The sequence below is a fragment of the Apium graveolens genome, chromosome 7 (genome assembly GCF_009905375.1).
Source record: "Apium graveolens cultivar Ventura chromosome 7, ASM990537v1, whole genome shotgun sequence".
Lineage (NCBI taxonomy): Eukaryota > Viridiplantae > Streptophyta > Magnoliopsida > Apiales > Apiaceae > Apium > Apium graveolens.
Genome location: NC_133653.1, coordinates 219,881,261 through 219,898,027, shown reverse-complemented (window position 1 = coordinate 219,898,027; position 16,767 = coordinate 219,881,261).

The following is a 16,767-nucleotide window of genomic DNA, read 5'->3' as shown; positions in this document are numbered from 1 at the left end:
GATTGGCTCGTATTCTATCACATGGTTTGAATCAGGAAAATAATGCTTCAATATTGACACGTAGAACATGTTGTGAATATGCTGCATGTGAGGTGGTAACGCTAATTCGTAAGCAACCTTTCCCACACACTTCAAAATCTCAAAAGGGCCAACATAACGCGGACTCAGCTTTCCTTTCTTTCCAAATCTTGATAAACCTTTCCAAGGCGAAACCTTTAATAGCACTGCTTCACCAACTTCAAATTCCATATCCTTTCTAGTAGGATCAGCATATTTGCGTTGACGATCTTGAGCTACTACTAATCATTTCCGAATGAGTTCTAGTTTCTCTTTCGTCTGCTGGATTAATTCTGGACCCAAAATCTTTCTCTTACCAACTTCTTCCCGACATATTGGAGATCTGCATCTTCTCCCGTACAAGGCTTCGTAAGGCGGCATTCCAATACTGGCATGATAACTGTTGTTGTAGGAGAACTCAACCAATGGCAAATGTTCGTCCCAACTTCCTTCAAAATCTAGCGCACATACCCTTAACATATCTTCTATAGTCTGAATCGTCCTTTCGCTTTGACCGTCTGTTTGCGGATGATATGCGGTACTCATGTTCAGCTTTATTCCGAGATAATCTTGAAAACTTCTCCAAAATCTTGAATTAAATCGAGGATCTCTGTCTGAAACTATGGATACTAGAACTCCATGTCTGGTCACAATTTCCTTAAGATATAACTGAACCAATTTATCCATTGAAAATCTCTCGTTGATAGGAAGAAAATGCGCTGACTTTGTCAATCTGTCAATAATAACCCAAATAACATCATGATTTGCCCTGGTCCTCGGTAATCCAACTACGAAATCCATTGCGATATGCTCCCATTTCCATTCTGGAATGTCCAATGGTTGTATTAGTCCACTGGGCCTTTGATGTTCCGCTTTGACTCACTGGCAAGTGTAGCACTTATTTACCCATTCTGCAATTTCCTTCTTCATGCCTGGCCACCAAAAGTTTCCTCTTAAGTCTCTGTACATCTTCGTACTCCCGGGATGAATTGAATATCTAGATTTCTGAGCATCTCGAAGAATTTCATCTTTCAGCTCGGCTACGTTGGGTATTCATATTCTGGAAGAAAATCTTAATATTCCTTTATCATCCTTTTGACTCCCTATCTCTTCTCCTGTCAAACTGTCTCGTTCATGGCTCATGACTTCTTCCTGACATCTTCTTATCTTCTCTAATAATTCTGGTTGAAAAGACATTGCACACAATATCTCTGTAGACATACTTGGGATAGTGACCTCTATTTTCAGCTTCTCAAATTCCTTGATCAATTCTTCGGATGAAATTATCATATTCAACCTTTCTTTTCTGCTCAGAGCATCGGCCACCACATTTGCTTTGCCTGGATGATAGTTGATAGTACAGTCATAGTCCCTGATTAGTTCTAGCCATCTTCGTTGTCTCATGTTTAAATCCTTCTAGGTAAAGATATACTTTAAACTCTTGTGGTCCGTGTAGATCTCGCACTTTTCCCCATAAAGATAATGCCTCAAAATCTTCAATGCAAACACTATAGCTGCCAATTCAAGATCATGAGTTGGATACTTTTCTTCATGTGGTTTCAGTTGTCTTGAAGCATAGGCTATCACTTTGTCATGCTACATCAAAACACATCCCACTCCTTTGTACGACGCGTCACTGTAGATCACAAAATTTCCTTGATCATCTGGCAAGACTAGTACTGGAGAAGATACTAATCTATTCTTTAATTCTTGGAAACTCTCCTCGCATTTCTCGTGCCATTCAAATTTCTGGTTCTTCCTGGTGAGCTTTGTCAACGACGTAGCTATCTTTGCGAAATCTTGCACGAATCTCCTGTAGTAACCTTCCAGTCCCATGAAACTTCTCACTTCCGTTGGTGTCTTGGGCCTCTCCCAGTTGATTATGGCTTCAATCTTCGCTGGATCCACTTCCACTCCTTTATTGCTAATCACGTGCCCAAGAAATCGTACTTCTTTTAACCAAAATTCGCACTTGGAAAACTTTGCGTATAATTTCTCCTATCGCAGTATCTCCAGAACTATCCTCAAATGCTCTGCATGCTCCTCTTCTGTTTTAGAATAGATCAAGATGTCGTCTATGAACACGATCACGAATTTATCCAAATACTTCTTGAATACTCGATTCATCAGATCCATGAAAGATGCTGGTGCGTTGGTTAATCCAAATGCCATTACTAGAAACTCATAATGCCCATATCTGGTTCTAAATGCGGTCTTTGGAATATCTTCTGGCTTGATCTTCAGTTGATGATATTCGGATCTTAAATCAATTTTAGAGAACCATACAGCGCCTCTCAATTGGTCAAACAAATTATCGATCCTTGGTAACGGGTACTTGTTCTTAATGGTTAGCTTATTCAGTTCTCGATAGTCAATACACAGTCGCATACTCCCGTCCTTCTACTAGACAAACATTACTGGTACGCCCCATGGGGATACACTGGGTCTTATAACTCCTTTCTCCAAAAGATCTTGCAGCTGAGTTGCCAATTCTTTCATCTCCACTGGTGTCATCCGGTACGGAGCTTTGGAAACTGGTTCTGTTCCGGGTGCTAGATCAATCCCAAATTCAATTTCTCTGTTGGGAGGTAATCCTGGTAGATCGTCTGGAAAGACATCTGGAAATTCGTTGACAACTGGAATCGCTTCTAGTGTTGGGACTTCTTTTCTGGTGTCTACCACATGGGCCAAATACGCTTCGCAATTTTGACGCAATAACTTCTTCACTTGAGCTATCGTTAAGAACTTCTTTTCTTTCTTATTTCCTCGAAATACCACCTTCTTCGTACTATCCAAGGTCTGAAGTCTTACTTTTCTATTCTTACAATCAATCTGAGCGTTATTTTCGGACAACCAATCCATTCCTAAGATAACATCAAATTCTCCCAACTTAAAAGGTATCAAGTTGGCATAGAAGTGATGTCCTCCTATCTCAATATCACACTTTGGGCACACTCGGTCGACACAAACCCGATCCTTATTAGCTAATTCTATCATTAATGCTTGTTCTAACAACTTAACTTTGCAATGCAGTTTATCGACAAAATCTTGAGAAATAAATGACCTTGTAGCTCCAGAATCAAATAAAACTTTAGCATCTACGGAATTGACTGGAAGTGTACCTGCAACCACGTCTGAACTCTGAACAGCATCCTTCATAGTCATATTGAATGTCCTAGCCTTGGGCTGGTCCTTTGCTGGTGGTCCTTCAATCCTTGGCACATTCTGAGATGGAGCACCTGTAAGCCTTGGTGTATTGCTCGTCGTACCTTATGTTGGGCGATTCCTGGCGATATGTCCTCGCTTTCCGCACTTATAACACCCAGTTCCCACATTCTGACACACATTAGCAAAGTGTCCCTTCCTACCGCACTTGAAACACGTCACATTAGCATTATAATTCCCAAAGTGCTTTCTACCACAAAACTGGCAATCTGGTACTGGTGGACGATTGGGCCTCTGCTGATTTGAATTCTGAAAACGGTTGCCTTGTCCTCCATTCCCTGATTGTGGTCTTCTGAATCCCACATTCCTATTACCCTGAAATTCTGGCTTTTTGCTGAAACGGCCCTGAAAATTACCTTGCTGCTGACCTCCTTCTGAGGTTTCTATCTTCCTTTTCTTCCCATCCTTTCCTTTCTGAGACATGTCACTTTTACTTTCGATCACCATTGCTTTCTGAACCACTGCCACATATGAAGTCAACTCAAACATGGCCACTATGTTCTGAATCCAAAACTTCAAACCTTGTTCGAATCTTCTTGCTTTCTTTTCATCTGTATCAACCTGGTCTGGCACGAACCTTGCTAACTCAGTAAACTTAGCCTCGTACTCAGCCACGGTAAGATCACACTGGGTCAGGTTCAAGAACTTAATCTCCATTTGATTCTTCATATACCTCGGGAAATACTTTTCCAGGAACGGCTCTCTGAATCTCTCCCAAGTTTTAAACTCACCTCCTTCTAATGCTCGTGTGGATTCCCACCAATAGTTCGCCTCACCCTTCAGAAAGTAGCTTGCAAACTTGGTCTTCTGTTCAGTTCCTGCTCCGACTAATTCAAAAGCCTTTTCCATTTCCTTGAGCCATGCATTGGCTTCCACAGCGTCAGCACTTCCCTTGAACTCAGGTGGCTTCACAGCTTGAAACTGCTTAAAAGTCAATGCAGGTGGTGCTGCTGTTGCTGTTGCTGCTGTTGTTGCTGCGGTGTAAGATGTAACATCTGCTGCTGCATCAGTCCCAACATCTGGACAATTGCTGGATCCGTACGGCTCTCGGTATGATCCTCTCCTGAATTATTCCTTCTCTTCGGTGCCTTTATTCTGGTAAGAAACAAGCAACATATATAATAATCTGTCAAGCATTATGTCAAATATGTAGCAATTCCTTAGCATATCAAAATTCTCAAACATTATTCCCTCTCAAAATATCATAAACTTGCTACCATATTAACACAAGCGACATGATTATCACATAATCCTGCTTATTATCTCGAGAATAATAACACAAAGAAAATTTACTCAGAATTATCCAAACCTTTCAAGTCCTTGCTTGAAATCTCAACTAAACCAACAAAATAACAGGGCAATAACACAAGGCCTAAAGCTAAACGCAAAATGGGAACCTAAATAACTTAACTATAACCCAGCCCAATAACCTAAATTTAGTCCTATAAGAGCTAAACTACACGCGCCTATCTTATGTGATCTTCCTATGACTCATCTATGACAATCCTAAGCCTGTTTCAGTGACCATAACCTGTGGCTCTGATACCAACCTGTGACGCCCTCCAAACCCGGGGTCTAGATTTGGGGGTCACTAGCCACTAACTATAATAAAATAATCACAGCGGAATAATATAACAAATATGACCCCTTGCATGCACTGGATCGATCACAGGTTATTAGTATGAAACAGGCACTAATACAAACCAACTGTTATTACAAACCATAAGTCTAATTAGTTTTACAGATTATTCAAGTTTTATTACAAACCTCTAAACTATCCAAGCGTCCCAAAACAGTCTACCTGGAATACACACCAACTATTTACAAGCACTCGACTTCTGATCAAACCTGGATCTCAAGCCTGCTCTGGCTTAGCTGAAAGATTAGATTGATAAACAAGTATGAGTGAAAGAAATGCTCAGCAAGCAGTATTAAAGGTGCTTAAAAAGATAAACCACATTCTGATAATAATTGAACAACAGGATAAAATCAGTAATATTTGATCAATAATAAAAGCTTCACAAGCTATCAACAATAAACGATAATTTTTAGATTGAAATATAATTCCGACGGACGTACTATCACATGCTGATCAGCCCGTGTGATAGCACAAGGTCATGATTCATAGAAACATGTCCCCAAAACACGAGTACTCAAATAAAAAGGCAATATACCTGCCTGTGGCAAAAATGGTGTCATAATATTTCATATAACACATAGAAATAGCCCTCCGCTGGACCGTCCGTCCCGGTCACTTACGCATTCATCCAATCCATAAAACATTTTGATCAAAGGAGCCGAATCAAAGAACATCATTAACTATATAACTCTCCATTTCTCATGGTCCAGAGTTATCTCAACAATCGATGACGAAATAACTAGAACAATTAGTTATTCGCTAATCTCAATTCAATGTTCCATTGTATAGAGTAATTTATAGCGAAATATAAAGCGTTTAACTATTCTGAACTTAGAATAGTATGGAAATTGAAAGAATATAGTTCAGAGTCAATATCAATTAAATGATAAATGAAGATATAATATGTGCATAATATGATTCAAAATAAACGTCACTTGAACAATAAGTGAAGTTAGGGGTACTTGCCTGCTATTCTCGATAATCTATTAATATAACTCTACTTATAGCTGTTAGGTACTATCTCCGTCTAATACTTGAACGCACTCCTTGCTACTCGATTCTATAAACAAAAGGACTATCTTAATTGACAGAACCAAACTCAATCGACGTAACTATACGTCTTAACATCTTCCCAATCGTTTATAACTAAACATGGCATTTTAAAACTGTAAACAGATAGCATACATATCACGTAACACATAATCATGGCATTCGTATAACATGTAATCACTTATTTCATGTAACACATAACTCAGATCATTAAAAGATACGTCTCAGGCGTTCAGAACTAAAATCAGGTCAATATTAGCATTTACCAATCAAATACTGACTCAACTGATACTCAAATCAAATGACATTGTAATATAAAAGAAATTAGGACTCAAAAGTATTTTTATTAGAAGCGCAATATTTTTCTGAGTCTGTACGCGTTCGTTTCGTATTAAACGGACGAATGGTTTAATTATTATGAATAAAATAAGAAATAAATAGATTTAAATAAATTAATAATAATATTAATTAATTTTTAAATACCAAAATATAATTTTTAAAACCTTAAAATAATTTTTAGAATTATTTGAATTAATTATAAATAATTTATATAACTATTTATAAATAAAATTAATTGATTAATTGATTTTTAATCAATTAATTAAATTCATAAATAATTAAATAAACTTAATCAACTTCCTTTCCCCCGATTTCTCCACTCTAAACCATTCAACACCTCTCCAGCAACCCATAAAACACAACCACGGCCACACACGCCGCTGTAACCCTATACTCTGGCCAAAAGCTTCAGTTTTCCGATGAACACATCGGAAAAACGGAATTCATTCATTTTTAAACCAAATTCAACCATTCTGGTCTCGAATCAAAGCTGGAATCACTTATAATCTATTCATGTACTTTATACGCATCAAAACATAGAAGCAATCCACAAAATTTGAATCAAAAAAACTGTTAAACTCATGACCTCGAGCTTCATCGATTCTTGACCAAAATTAACAAAATTAAACACTAAATCACTCCTTAGAACTCCAGAAATAATAATCAATTGACAAAAACATCAAACAATCGTCCTATGATCAAACCGAATTTAAATAATAAAAAAATAAAAAATAACGAATTTACAAAAGGATTAACCTCAGTTTAAGGTATTGGTATCAACATGTAGAGCTTGACGAGAGCTTCAAATCGACTATTTGAGCGTTCCAAGCGGATCCCGGAATCACCTTCAACTTTGGGTTTTAATTTTTGCCCTCAAGAACACCCCCAAGAACAATTCTTGATTTTTATGAATTTTCTGAATTTTTTTATAATATAAAAATAAATAAATTACACCGGTCAACTATTTATATAAATCTGAAATTATATCCCCAAAATAAATTAAGGGTGTTTTTATCCCCTTATTATAATAATTAGGCCTCAAAATAATAATTACGGGGAATAATTTTAAAAATGATAAAATACAAAATTAATGTCAAAATTTCCCAAAAATTGTGAATAATTTAAAAATACAAGAATAAAGGGTATTTGAAATACGACTAATTTTATAAAAATAAAAACACGGATTTTTGTGGGGTTTGTCGTCCCGGTGGGGTCCCGGTTTGTTGATTTTTGAAAAACGGAAACGATCCCTAAATTACCAGAAAATCCCGAAAACACGTATAATAGATTCAAACGCGTATAACTTGAAATAAAACGAGTACCTTAATAAAGACGCTAATAAATACGCGTCCCGATTGCAGATAGGTTCAGATAATTGCAGTTTTAAATACCTTTTAATCAATCGAAAAAAATTTCTGGTCCGCACAGAAACACACATAACAACTATAACATCTCATATCATGGAAATAATTATTCTAAATTTATAAAAAACATAATATTTATTTATTTAACATATAATATTCACATAATTTTCCCGGTTATTACATAATTCGTGGGTATCATGACTTGGTTTAAAGTTAAAAATTTGAATATGTGCATGTTAAGTTCGAAAATGAAGTTAATGTCATGCATGTATAGTTGTATTTATATATCATTGGTTATTATGATTTTTAGAGTATGGAATGATCTCTTCAATAGATGGTAGATTGAGTAAGAGGGAGTGTGATTTTGTTTTGTTGATCCTTGTGGTGAAGTGTAGTTTAGCTTGAGTATTGAGTTGAAGTTTTGGTCAAAAGATTGAAGTGTTTTGAATGAGAATTTGTGAGGCCCTAGGAGGTCCAAGCTCCATAATGTTGATGCATAGTATAGGCTTGAATTCAGTAGCCTTAACTTGAGGAAACTCTTTGGTTTTGATGGGTGCATTGGTGTAAAACCGAGAGTAACTCAAAACAGACACAGTTTTGGAGTTAGTGTGTTTAGGGTCTAATTTAGGATTGGTTTTGGGTAAGTAACCTCGGGCCTTGATAGGTAAAGATGTAATGGAGTCTAAGGAAGCTTATTAAACCATTAGAACCAACCTTAGAGCAATATTAATGGGTTTTAAGTTGGGTAAATCAGGGCAATTTGTAAAATTACAATATGCAGAATTCTGTCAACTTCATAGGAAGCCATAGGTGAGCCCAAGTGAGGCCTTAGTGTCAAAACAATTTTAGGAGTTATTTTTATAAGTAAGAAAGTAGGGAAAGTCATATTTTAGTGAATTCACTAAGTATAAAGGTTCGAATTTGCCAAGGCACACAAGGTGGTTCCGGATGGTGCTTTCGGGAAGGTTAGGCTTGTGTGAGATGTTTGTGAGTTCAATTAGGTGAGGCCTAGGCGTGTCTTGTTATTTTTAAGATATTTAAAGGTCATTAGAAGGGAATGTGCTAAGACGACTGAAAAGAATTGGATTTATAGTACCTAGGAATTTCATGGTTTGGTGTCTAAGAATGAGGAATAGCAAAGATCGAGTGGTCAAGGGTGGAGTGTCTTGAGATTATTCGATACTCGTATGATTATGTGAATAATATGCCATGTTGCTATGTGACTACTTCTAATGATATGTGATTATGTGCACTAAGTGGTTATGTGATAGAGATGCATGGTAATAAGTGAATTCGTGCATATGTGTTGCATTAGAGTCAAATAGTATAAGAGTCATTTGAGTTGTGTTTAGAACCTATAGTAATGAGGTTGTATATATGTGTAGGTTCAAGATAAGATAGAGGAAAGACTCTTGCCATCAAATTCGAGTAGGGAGCTCAAGGTTTCTTTTGTGTATCTAAGGTCGTTAGGATAGGCAAGTGCACCTCCCCTTCATAACTTATCTTATGCAAGTATTCTACTCCTTTCAAATTTATTTAATCAAGTAGCCCTTTTTCATACTCATGTTATGCAAATGTTTTCCCTCTGTTAAACATATATTATGCAAGTATCTCAACCTTATCATTCGTGATTCCAGTTTACTTTTACAAGGAAATGCTTATACTTATTGATGCTTTTAAATTCCGTATGCAAGTTGAAAGGAATATGTCCTAAGTCCAATCATGTATTAGGATTTAGGAATAACTTTTTATGTAATCTGTTTTGATTTCATTGATATTAAGAAAAGACTTGTTTTGTTTTTATTACGGGCTCTATCTATTTAAATGTTTAAATAAGATATACCATAGTTTAGAGTAATGCTTTTTATGGATTATGATGAGATCATAATAGTGATACCTAAAAAGATGATAACTCTAAACTTAAATAGTTCCTGCTCATAGGATTACTAACTGGTAATTAATAATCCGCAAGGATCGGTACATACTATACTTGCTTCATTATGAAGGATGTCCGTTCTCATAGACATTTATGTGGTGACACTATAGCTAGTATGTAGGTGCTTATTATGGAATAAGTTCACTGAACATGACTCGCACAGCTGAACAACTGATGGAGTTCACTCACGTGTCAGCAGTTGTTCACATAGTGATAGTTGTACAAGTATCCTTAGACTTGAGGTCATCATAGTCATCTTGTGTACACTGAACTATGCTTTGGTTTACTTCTTAGTCTCCATGGACAATGATTAGGGCTCTACTGGGTATAGGAATTTGTACACGAAGATAGTGTATGATCAATAAAGGATCTACCCCTTTCAGTGAAGGAAGCGAATGTTCAAGGCTGATCCACTTATGCTAGTTCAGGAATCTCTGGCCAGAGTAAATGAAATTAGAAAGGAGTTTCTAATTTGCATAGAACTATGCATAGTAAATGGTAAGCAAGTGATTGAATTAGATAGGCTTGACACGAGATCCATGCCTTGTATTTAATCGGGACATTGTAGGGTGGAAGGAGTTTATTGTACGGTAACTATTCACTGAATAGGTTCTTGGTATTCTAAGCAGTGAATTCATATTATCCGGATAGTCGCGATATGCTGAGAAGTATCCCTCACGATGTAGAATAAATGTGATTAATTAATTAATCATATTTAATAAATTAGAGAATTTATATAAATAATGATAAAATAGTTTTATTATTATTTATTTCTACTACCGGCTTAATATTAAACCTACAGGGTCACACCATAAAAGGAGAATGATTTAACGGTGGAGGAATTAATTAATAATGGCTAATAATTATTTATTTGTGAAATAAATAATTAATTGGCAAATTTAATAATTGATTAAATGAGATTTAATGATTATAAATTATTTAAGAAAAGTTCTTAATATTATTAATTAAGGATTTAATTTTTGGAAATTAAATCAAGAGAGAGAATTATTTCTAAAGTGTTTAGAAAAAGGATTAATAATTAAAAGGTGTTATAATTATTAATGAGAATAATAAATGGGATAATAATAATAATATTTATGGGAAAATTTCAGCTGAAAATTTTGCCTATAAATACACTATTATAGACTCTATTTTTATTCGAACCATTGAACCCCAAAACCCAAAAAATTTGAAAAACCCAATTCTCTCCACCTCCTTCCTCCTCCTTAACATCGTTTTCTTGGTGGATACCGGTGGAGTGCTTCACACTTGAGGAGCAACTGCTAAGGATCTCTGATCGTTGTCTCCGAATTAATTTTAAAGGTTAGATTCGATCCCACGAATTTTTATTCATGATCTGTATGCTTTTAATTGGATTTTATATGTGCGAAAGTGTTTTTCCAAGCCCCGCTACGTTTAAAAATCCAACAATGGTATCAGAGCCTAGGTTGTATGCATATAGATCTGTGGTAAAAATTTCAGAATTTTATGTGCTTGTATGAATTAATTATGATTTTTACAAGTTATATCATGGATTAATTTTGTCTGATGAGAAATCGTTTCTCAGAATAATTTTGAATATTGATCTGGGTTCTTCAAGTGTTGTAGATCGTCTGGGTATTTTTTTTCATAATTTTAGGATGTATAGATTTTTTATTATGAATTTTTGAAGATCTTGTAATTAAATTCATAATTAAATAAATCATATATATATATATTATTTGTAAGTATATATATATGTACATCTGTAAGTTATCTACATTACTGCTGTTGTTTGAATTCTGCACGGAAGAAAAGATAGAAAAGCGATCGAGGAAGCTGTCAGGCGGCGGCTGGGGGTGTCGCGCATTCCGGGAATGCGTTACACCCTGTGACGCATTCACGAAATACGTTACACCTTTTAATTGCTTAAAAGGCTTGTAACGCATCACCGGAATGCGTTACAGGGCTTGTAACGCGTTCCTGTAATGCGTTACAGCCCGTCTGTTAATTTTAAATTGATTTTCTGGGAGTTTCGTAACTCCGTTTTAGGCGTGCAATATACCGTTGGATTCGTTTTTCCGAGACGGATCTAATGGAGTGATCAATTTTAGTTTATATAAAAGTTTTGAACTGTTTATATTTCCATGAAGTATTTTAAAGCTGTTTTTGACTGTTTTTAATTGCTTTTAAATGCTTCATGTGATACATAGAGATGTATAATGCTTAGACTAATGTGCTAGATGATGTAACATGCCTACCTTGATGTTTATTCATGTTGATATATATGATATATGCTTAGTTTATCATGCGATGATAGATTTAGGTGAACTTAAATGAACATAAGGCGTTTGTTAGACAACCTAGTATAGTGAAATTGTTTCATAACCTTAATAATATTATTATGAATACAATCATGAGATTCTTGTGTTTATGAAACACGTAATTGAATATGAATTTTTGATATGAGAGAAAGGATGATTCTGTCAACAACAGATTTCTATCTGTAAGAAAGGGTTATTAAGTGACGCCTCTTGACAATGCTCCACCCGATCTGGGAATCATCTGATTATTGATCATTGATTTGAAATATTTAATTTAAAAGGAAGAATCTCTTTATAATATGATTATGATTGTAACGTAATATAATCCCTCTAAAATTAAATAATATCAAGTAGTAATTGGCCAGTGACACAACGGGCTTGTGTCGGTCATAGCCTTCCAACATGATAGAAAAGTAGTTCTTATTTTTGAATCATTGTCGTTTCGTTCCACAGCCGAGGGCTTTGATTTCGAAGTAAGAAATACTTGTCTATTACATAGAGATGTGTACATTGAATAAGAATCTAAAGGTCGTTACGTGCCACAGCCGTGGGCCTTTGGGGACTGATTCAATTGTACGGAATGTTGGGTTAGACTTGACTTAGAATATTGAGTTTGTCATGCCACATCCGTGACTCAATTATTCAAGAGGCTAAAGTTTGATTAAGGAATAACATTAGATGTAATTGACAAGAGTTGTCTGCCTATTGAACATTACATGGCGTTTCGTGCCACAGCCGGGGTTGTGTAATGGAATGTAGGATCCCTATTCCCACTAGCATTATGAATGCTTAATTTTTCACGTAGGGGGTTGAATAAATTAGATAAACTAGTGGGAGCCACTTATGAATAAAGACCCGATTCATATAGTGTTTTTGAAATGAAATCGAATATTTGCTAAGTGTTGTTATATGTTTATAATTTACAGATTTACTTTGTACGTTATGTCTTCTGCACTATCACTCAGGAGCATACTAGATGCTCACAAATTGACTGGTCCTAATTATGCTGACTGGCTTCGAAACTTGAGAATTGTTCTCAGGATTGAGAAGCTGGAATACGTGTTTGACTCACCTAAGCCTACTGAACCTGCTAGTGATGCACATAATGATGAACATGTTATGTATCGTAAGTGGTTAGATGATGCAAATGTTGATCAATGCATCATGCTAGCTTCCATGAACATTGAGCTACAGAAGCAACATGAGTATATGGATGCTCACACTATCCTAATGCATCTACAAGAGTTATATGATGTGGCGGGAAGGACAGCTCGATATGAGATATCGAAGGAGTTGTTCGGTTGTAGGATGTCTGAGGGGTACATGGTCAATTTGATTGAACGTCTTGGACAACTTGGTTTTGCCATGGATGGGGAGCTGAGCCAAGACTTGGTCTTGCAATCGCTTCCGAGTTCGTTCTCGCAGTTTGTTGTGAACTTTCACATGAATAAGTTGGATGTCAGCCTGCCTGAACTCCACAACATGTTGAAGACTGCGGAATCGAATTTTCCCCCTAAGAAGAGTTCTGTTCTTCTAATTGGTGAAGGTTCCAATCCTAAGAAAAGGAAGAGGAACTCTTCCAAGAAGAAGAAAGTAGGTGAGAAAACGTCGATTCCACCAAAAGCTGAAGACCCCAAGAGCAAAGTTGTTTGCTTTCACTGTAACAAGGTGGGGCACTGGAAGAGGAACTGCAAGGTTTACCTTGCAGAATTGAAGAAGAAGGGTAGTGAGACTATCGCTTCTGATTCAGGTATGTTCATGATAGAAGTGAATATGTCATTAAATCAAATTTCTACTTGGGTATTAGATACCGCCTGTGGTTCTCATATCTGCAATTTGTTGCAGGGACCAAGGAGAAGTAGGACTCTTGAGGAAGAGGAGGTGATTCTACTGATGGGAAATGGAGCAAGAGTTGCTGCTGAAGATGTAGAATCATTTCATTTACATATGCCTACGGGCAAGACTATTGTTTTTAAATAATTGTTATTTTGTTCCCTCGATTGTGAGGAATATTATTCCCATGTTAGACTTGGCTGGATTTTTCATTTATTATTGAGAATAATGAATGTTCTATTCTTAGAGATAATATTCTTTATGGACGTGGTACTTTAAATAATGGTCTATATATATGCGACATAATTTACTTCAGATTGAACAAACTAATAAAAGAAAAGGGATGATGAAAATCTCACTTTATTGTGGCACTGTAGTCTCCATTTAGTAGACATGGAGAGAGGACTGCAAATTTGTTGGGAATGGTACACACAGATGTATGTGGACCAATGTCTAAGCAAGCCATGGGTGGATTTTAAAACTTCATTACTTTCATAGATTATAGATCTAGATTCGGATATGTGTTTGATGAAACACAAGTCTGAAGCCTTTGAAAAGTTCAAAGAGTATAAGTATGAAGTGGAGAAATAAACCAAACATAGTATTATAATTCTTCGATTAGATCGAGGTAGTGAATACTTTAATGGAGTGTTTCTAGATTATCTCAAAGTAAATGGTATAGTCTCCCAGTGGACTCCTCCAGATTGGTATCTGAAAGGAGAAATCAAACTTTGTTAGACATAGTTCAGTCCATGATGAGCTATGCAAATCTTCCAGTATTCCTATGGGGTTATGCATTGGAAACCTCAGCATATTTACTGAATAAGGTGCCTTCCAAATCTGTACCTCAAACTCCGTATGAGATATGGAAAGAAAGGAAACCGAGTCTTAAACACGTTAAGATTTGGGGATGTCCAGCTTATGTCAAGTTAGTTGACCCAGATAAGCTGGAATATCGATCCATAAAATGTAGTTTTGTGGGATATCCTAAAGAGACTTTAGGGTATTACTTTTACACCGATCATCGGGTGTTTGTCTCCAGACATGCTACCTTCTTGGAAAAGGAGTTTATCCTTGAAGGAAACAGTGAGAGCAAAATTGAACTTGATGAAGTTCAAGAAGCACAAACTACTACAGATCAAGTGGAAACACCTGTTCTGACTGAACAACCTTTTGTGGAACAGCCCATTCATAGATCAGGGAGAGTGTCTCGCCAACCTGAGAGGTATTATGGCCTTGTCATTGAGAATGACAATGAGTTGTCGATCATTGATGATGACGACCCTGTGACCTATAATGAGGCTATGAGTAGTGTTGACTCAGAGAAATGGCATAGTGCCATGAAATCCAGAATGGAATCTATGTATACGGTATACAAAAGATAGATTATAGCAGATGGCCAGGTGGAGACCTAAAAGGCCAGGCTTTTGGCAAAAGGATTCAAACAAAGGCAATGGATTGACTTTGATAAAACCTTTTACCTGTAGCCCTATTAAAATCAGTTCGGATTTTGCTTGCATTTGCTGCTTACTACGACTATGAGATCTGGAAAATAGCCAGATGGTTTTCTTTCCAAGGGAAATAAAAACCTAGTGTGTAAGCTACTGCGAACCATATGTGGTTTAAAGAAAGCTTCTCGCAGATGGAACATTCGTTTTGATGAGACAATCAAAGAGTTTGATTTTATCAAAAGCGTAGATGAACCATGCGTCTACAAAAGGGTTAGTGGGAGCGCGGTAACATTTCTTTTATTGTATTGAATTAGAGTTGACACACATAACAACATAGCAGACCCACTCACAAAGCTACTTTATGAAAGTCACTTTGATCGTCATAAAGACAAGATGGGTATTAGATACCAGAGTGATTGGCTTTAGTACAAGTGGGAGATTGAAAGGAATATATCCTAAGTCCAATCATGTATTAGGATTTAGGAATAACTTTTTATATAATCTGTTTGATTTCATTGATATTAATAAAAGGCTTGTTTTGTTTTTATTACGGGCTCTATCTATTTAAGTGTTTAAATAAGATATACCATAGTTTAGAGTAAAGCTTTTTATAGATTATGATGAGATCATAATAGTGAGACCTAAAAAGATGATAACTCTAAACTTAAATAGTTCTTGGTCATAGGATTACTAACTGGTAATTAATAATCCGCAAAGATCGGTATATACTATGCTTACTTCATTATGAAGGATGTCTGTTCTCATAGACATTTGTGTGGTGACACTATAGCTAGTATGTAGGTGCTTATTATGGAATAAGTTCACTGAACATGACTCGCACAGCTGAACAACTGATGGAGTTCACTCACGTGTCAGCAGTTGTTCACATAGTGATAGTTGTACAAGTATCCTTAGACTTGAGGTCATCATAGTCATCTTGTGTACACTGAACTATGCTTTGGTTTAGTTCTTAGTCTCCAGGGACAATTATTAGGGCTCTACTGGGTATAGGAATTTGTACACGAAGATAGTGTATGATCAATAAAGGATCTACCCCTTCCAGTGAAGGAAGCGAATGTTCAAGGCTGATCCACTTATGCTAGTTCAGGAATCTCTGGCCAGAGTAAATGAAATTAGAAAGGAGCTTCTAATTTGCATAGAACTACGCATAGTAAATGGTAAGCAAGTGATTGAATTAGATAGGTTTGACACGAGATTCATGCCTTGTATTTAATCGGGAAATTGTAGGGTAGAAGGAGTTTATTGTACGGTAACTATTCACTGAATAGGTTCTTGGTATTCTAAGCAGTGAATTCATATTATCCGGATAGTCGCGATATGCTGAGAAGTATCCCTCACGATGTAGAATAAATGTGATTAATTAATTAATCATATTTAATAAATTAGAGAATTTATATAAATAATGATAAAATAGTTTTATTATTATTTATTTCTACTACCGGCTTAATATTGAACCTACAGGGTCACACCATAAAAGGAGAATGATTTAATGGTGGATGAATTAATTAATAATGGTTAATAATTATTTATTTGTGAAATAAATAATTAA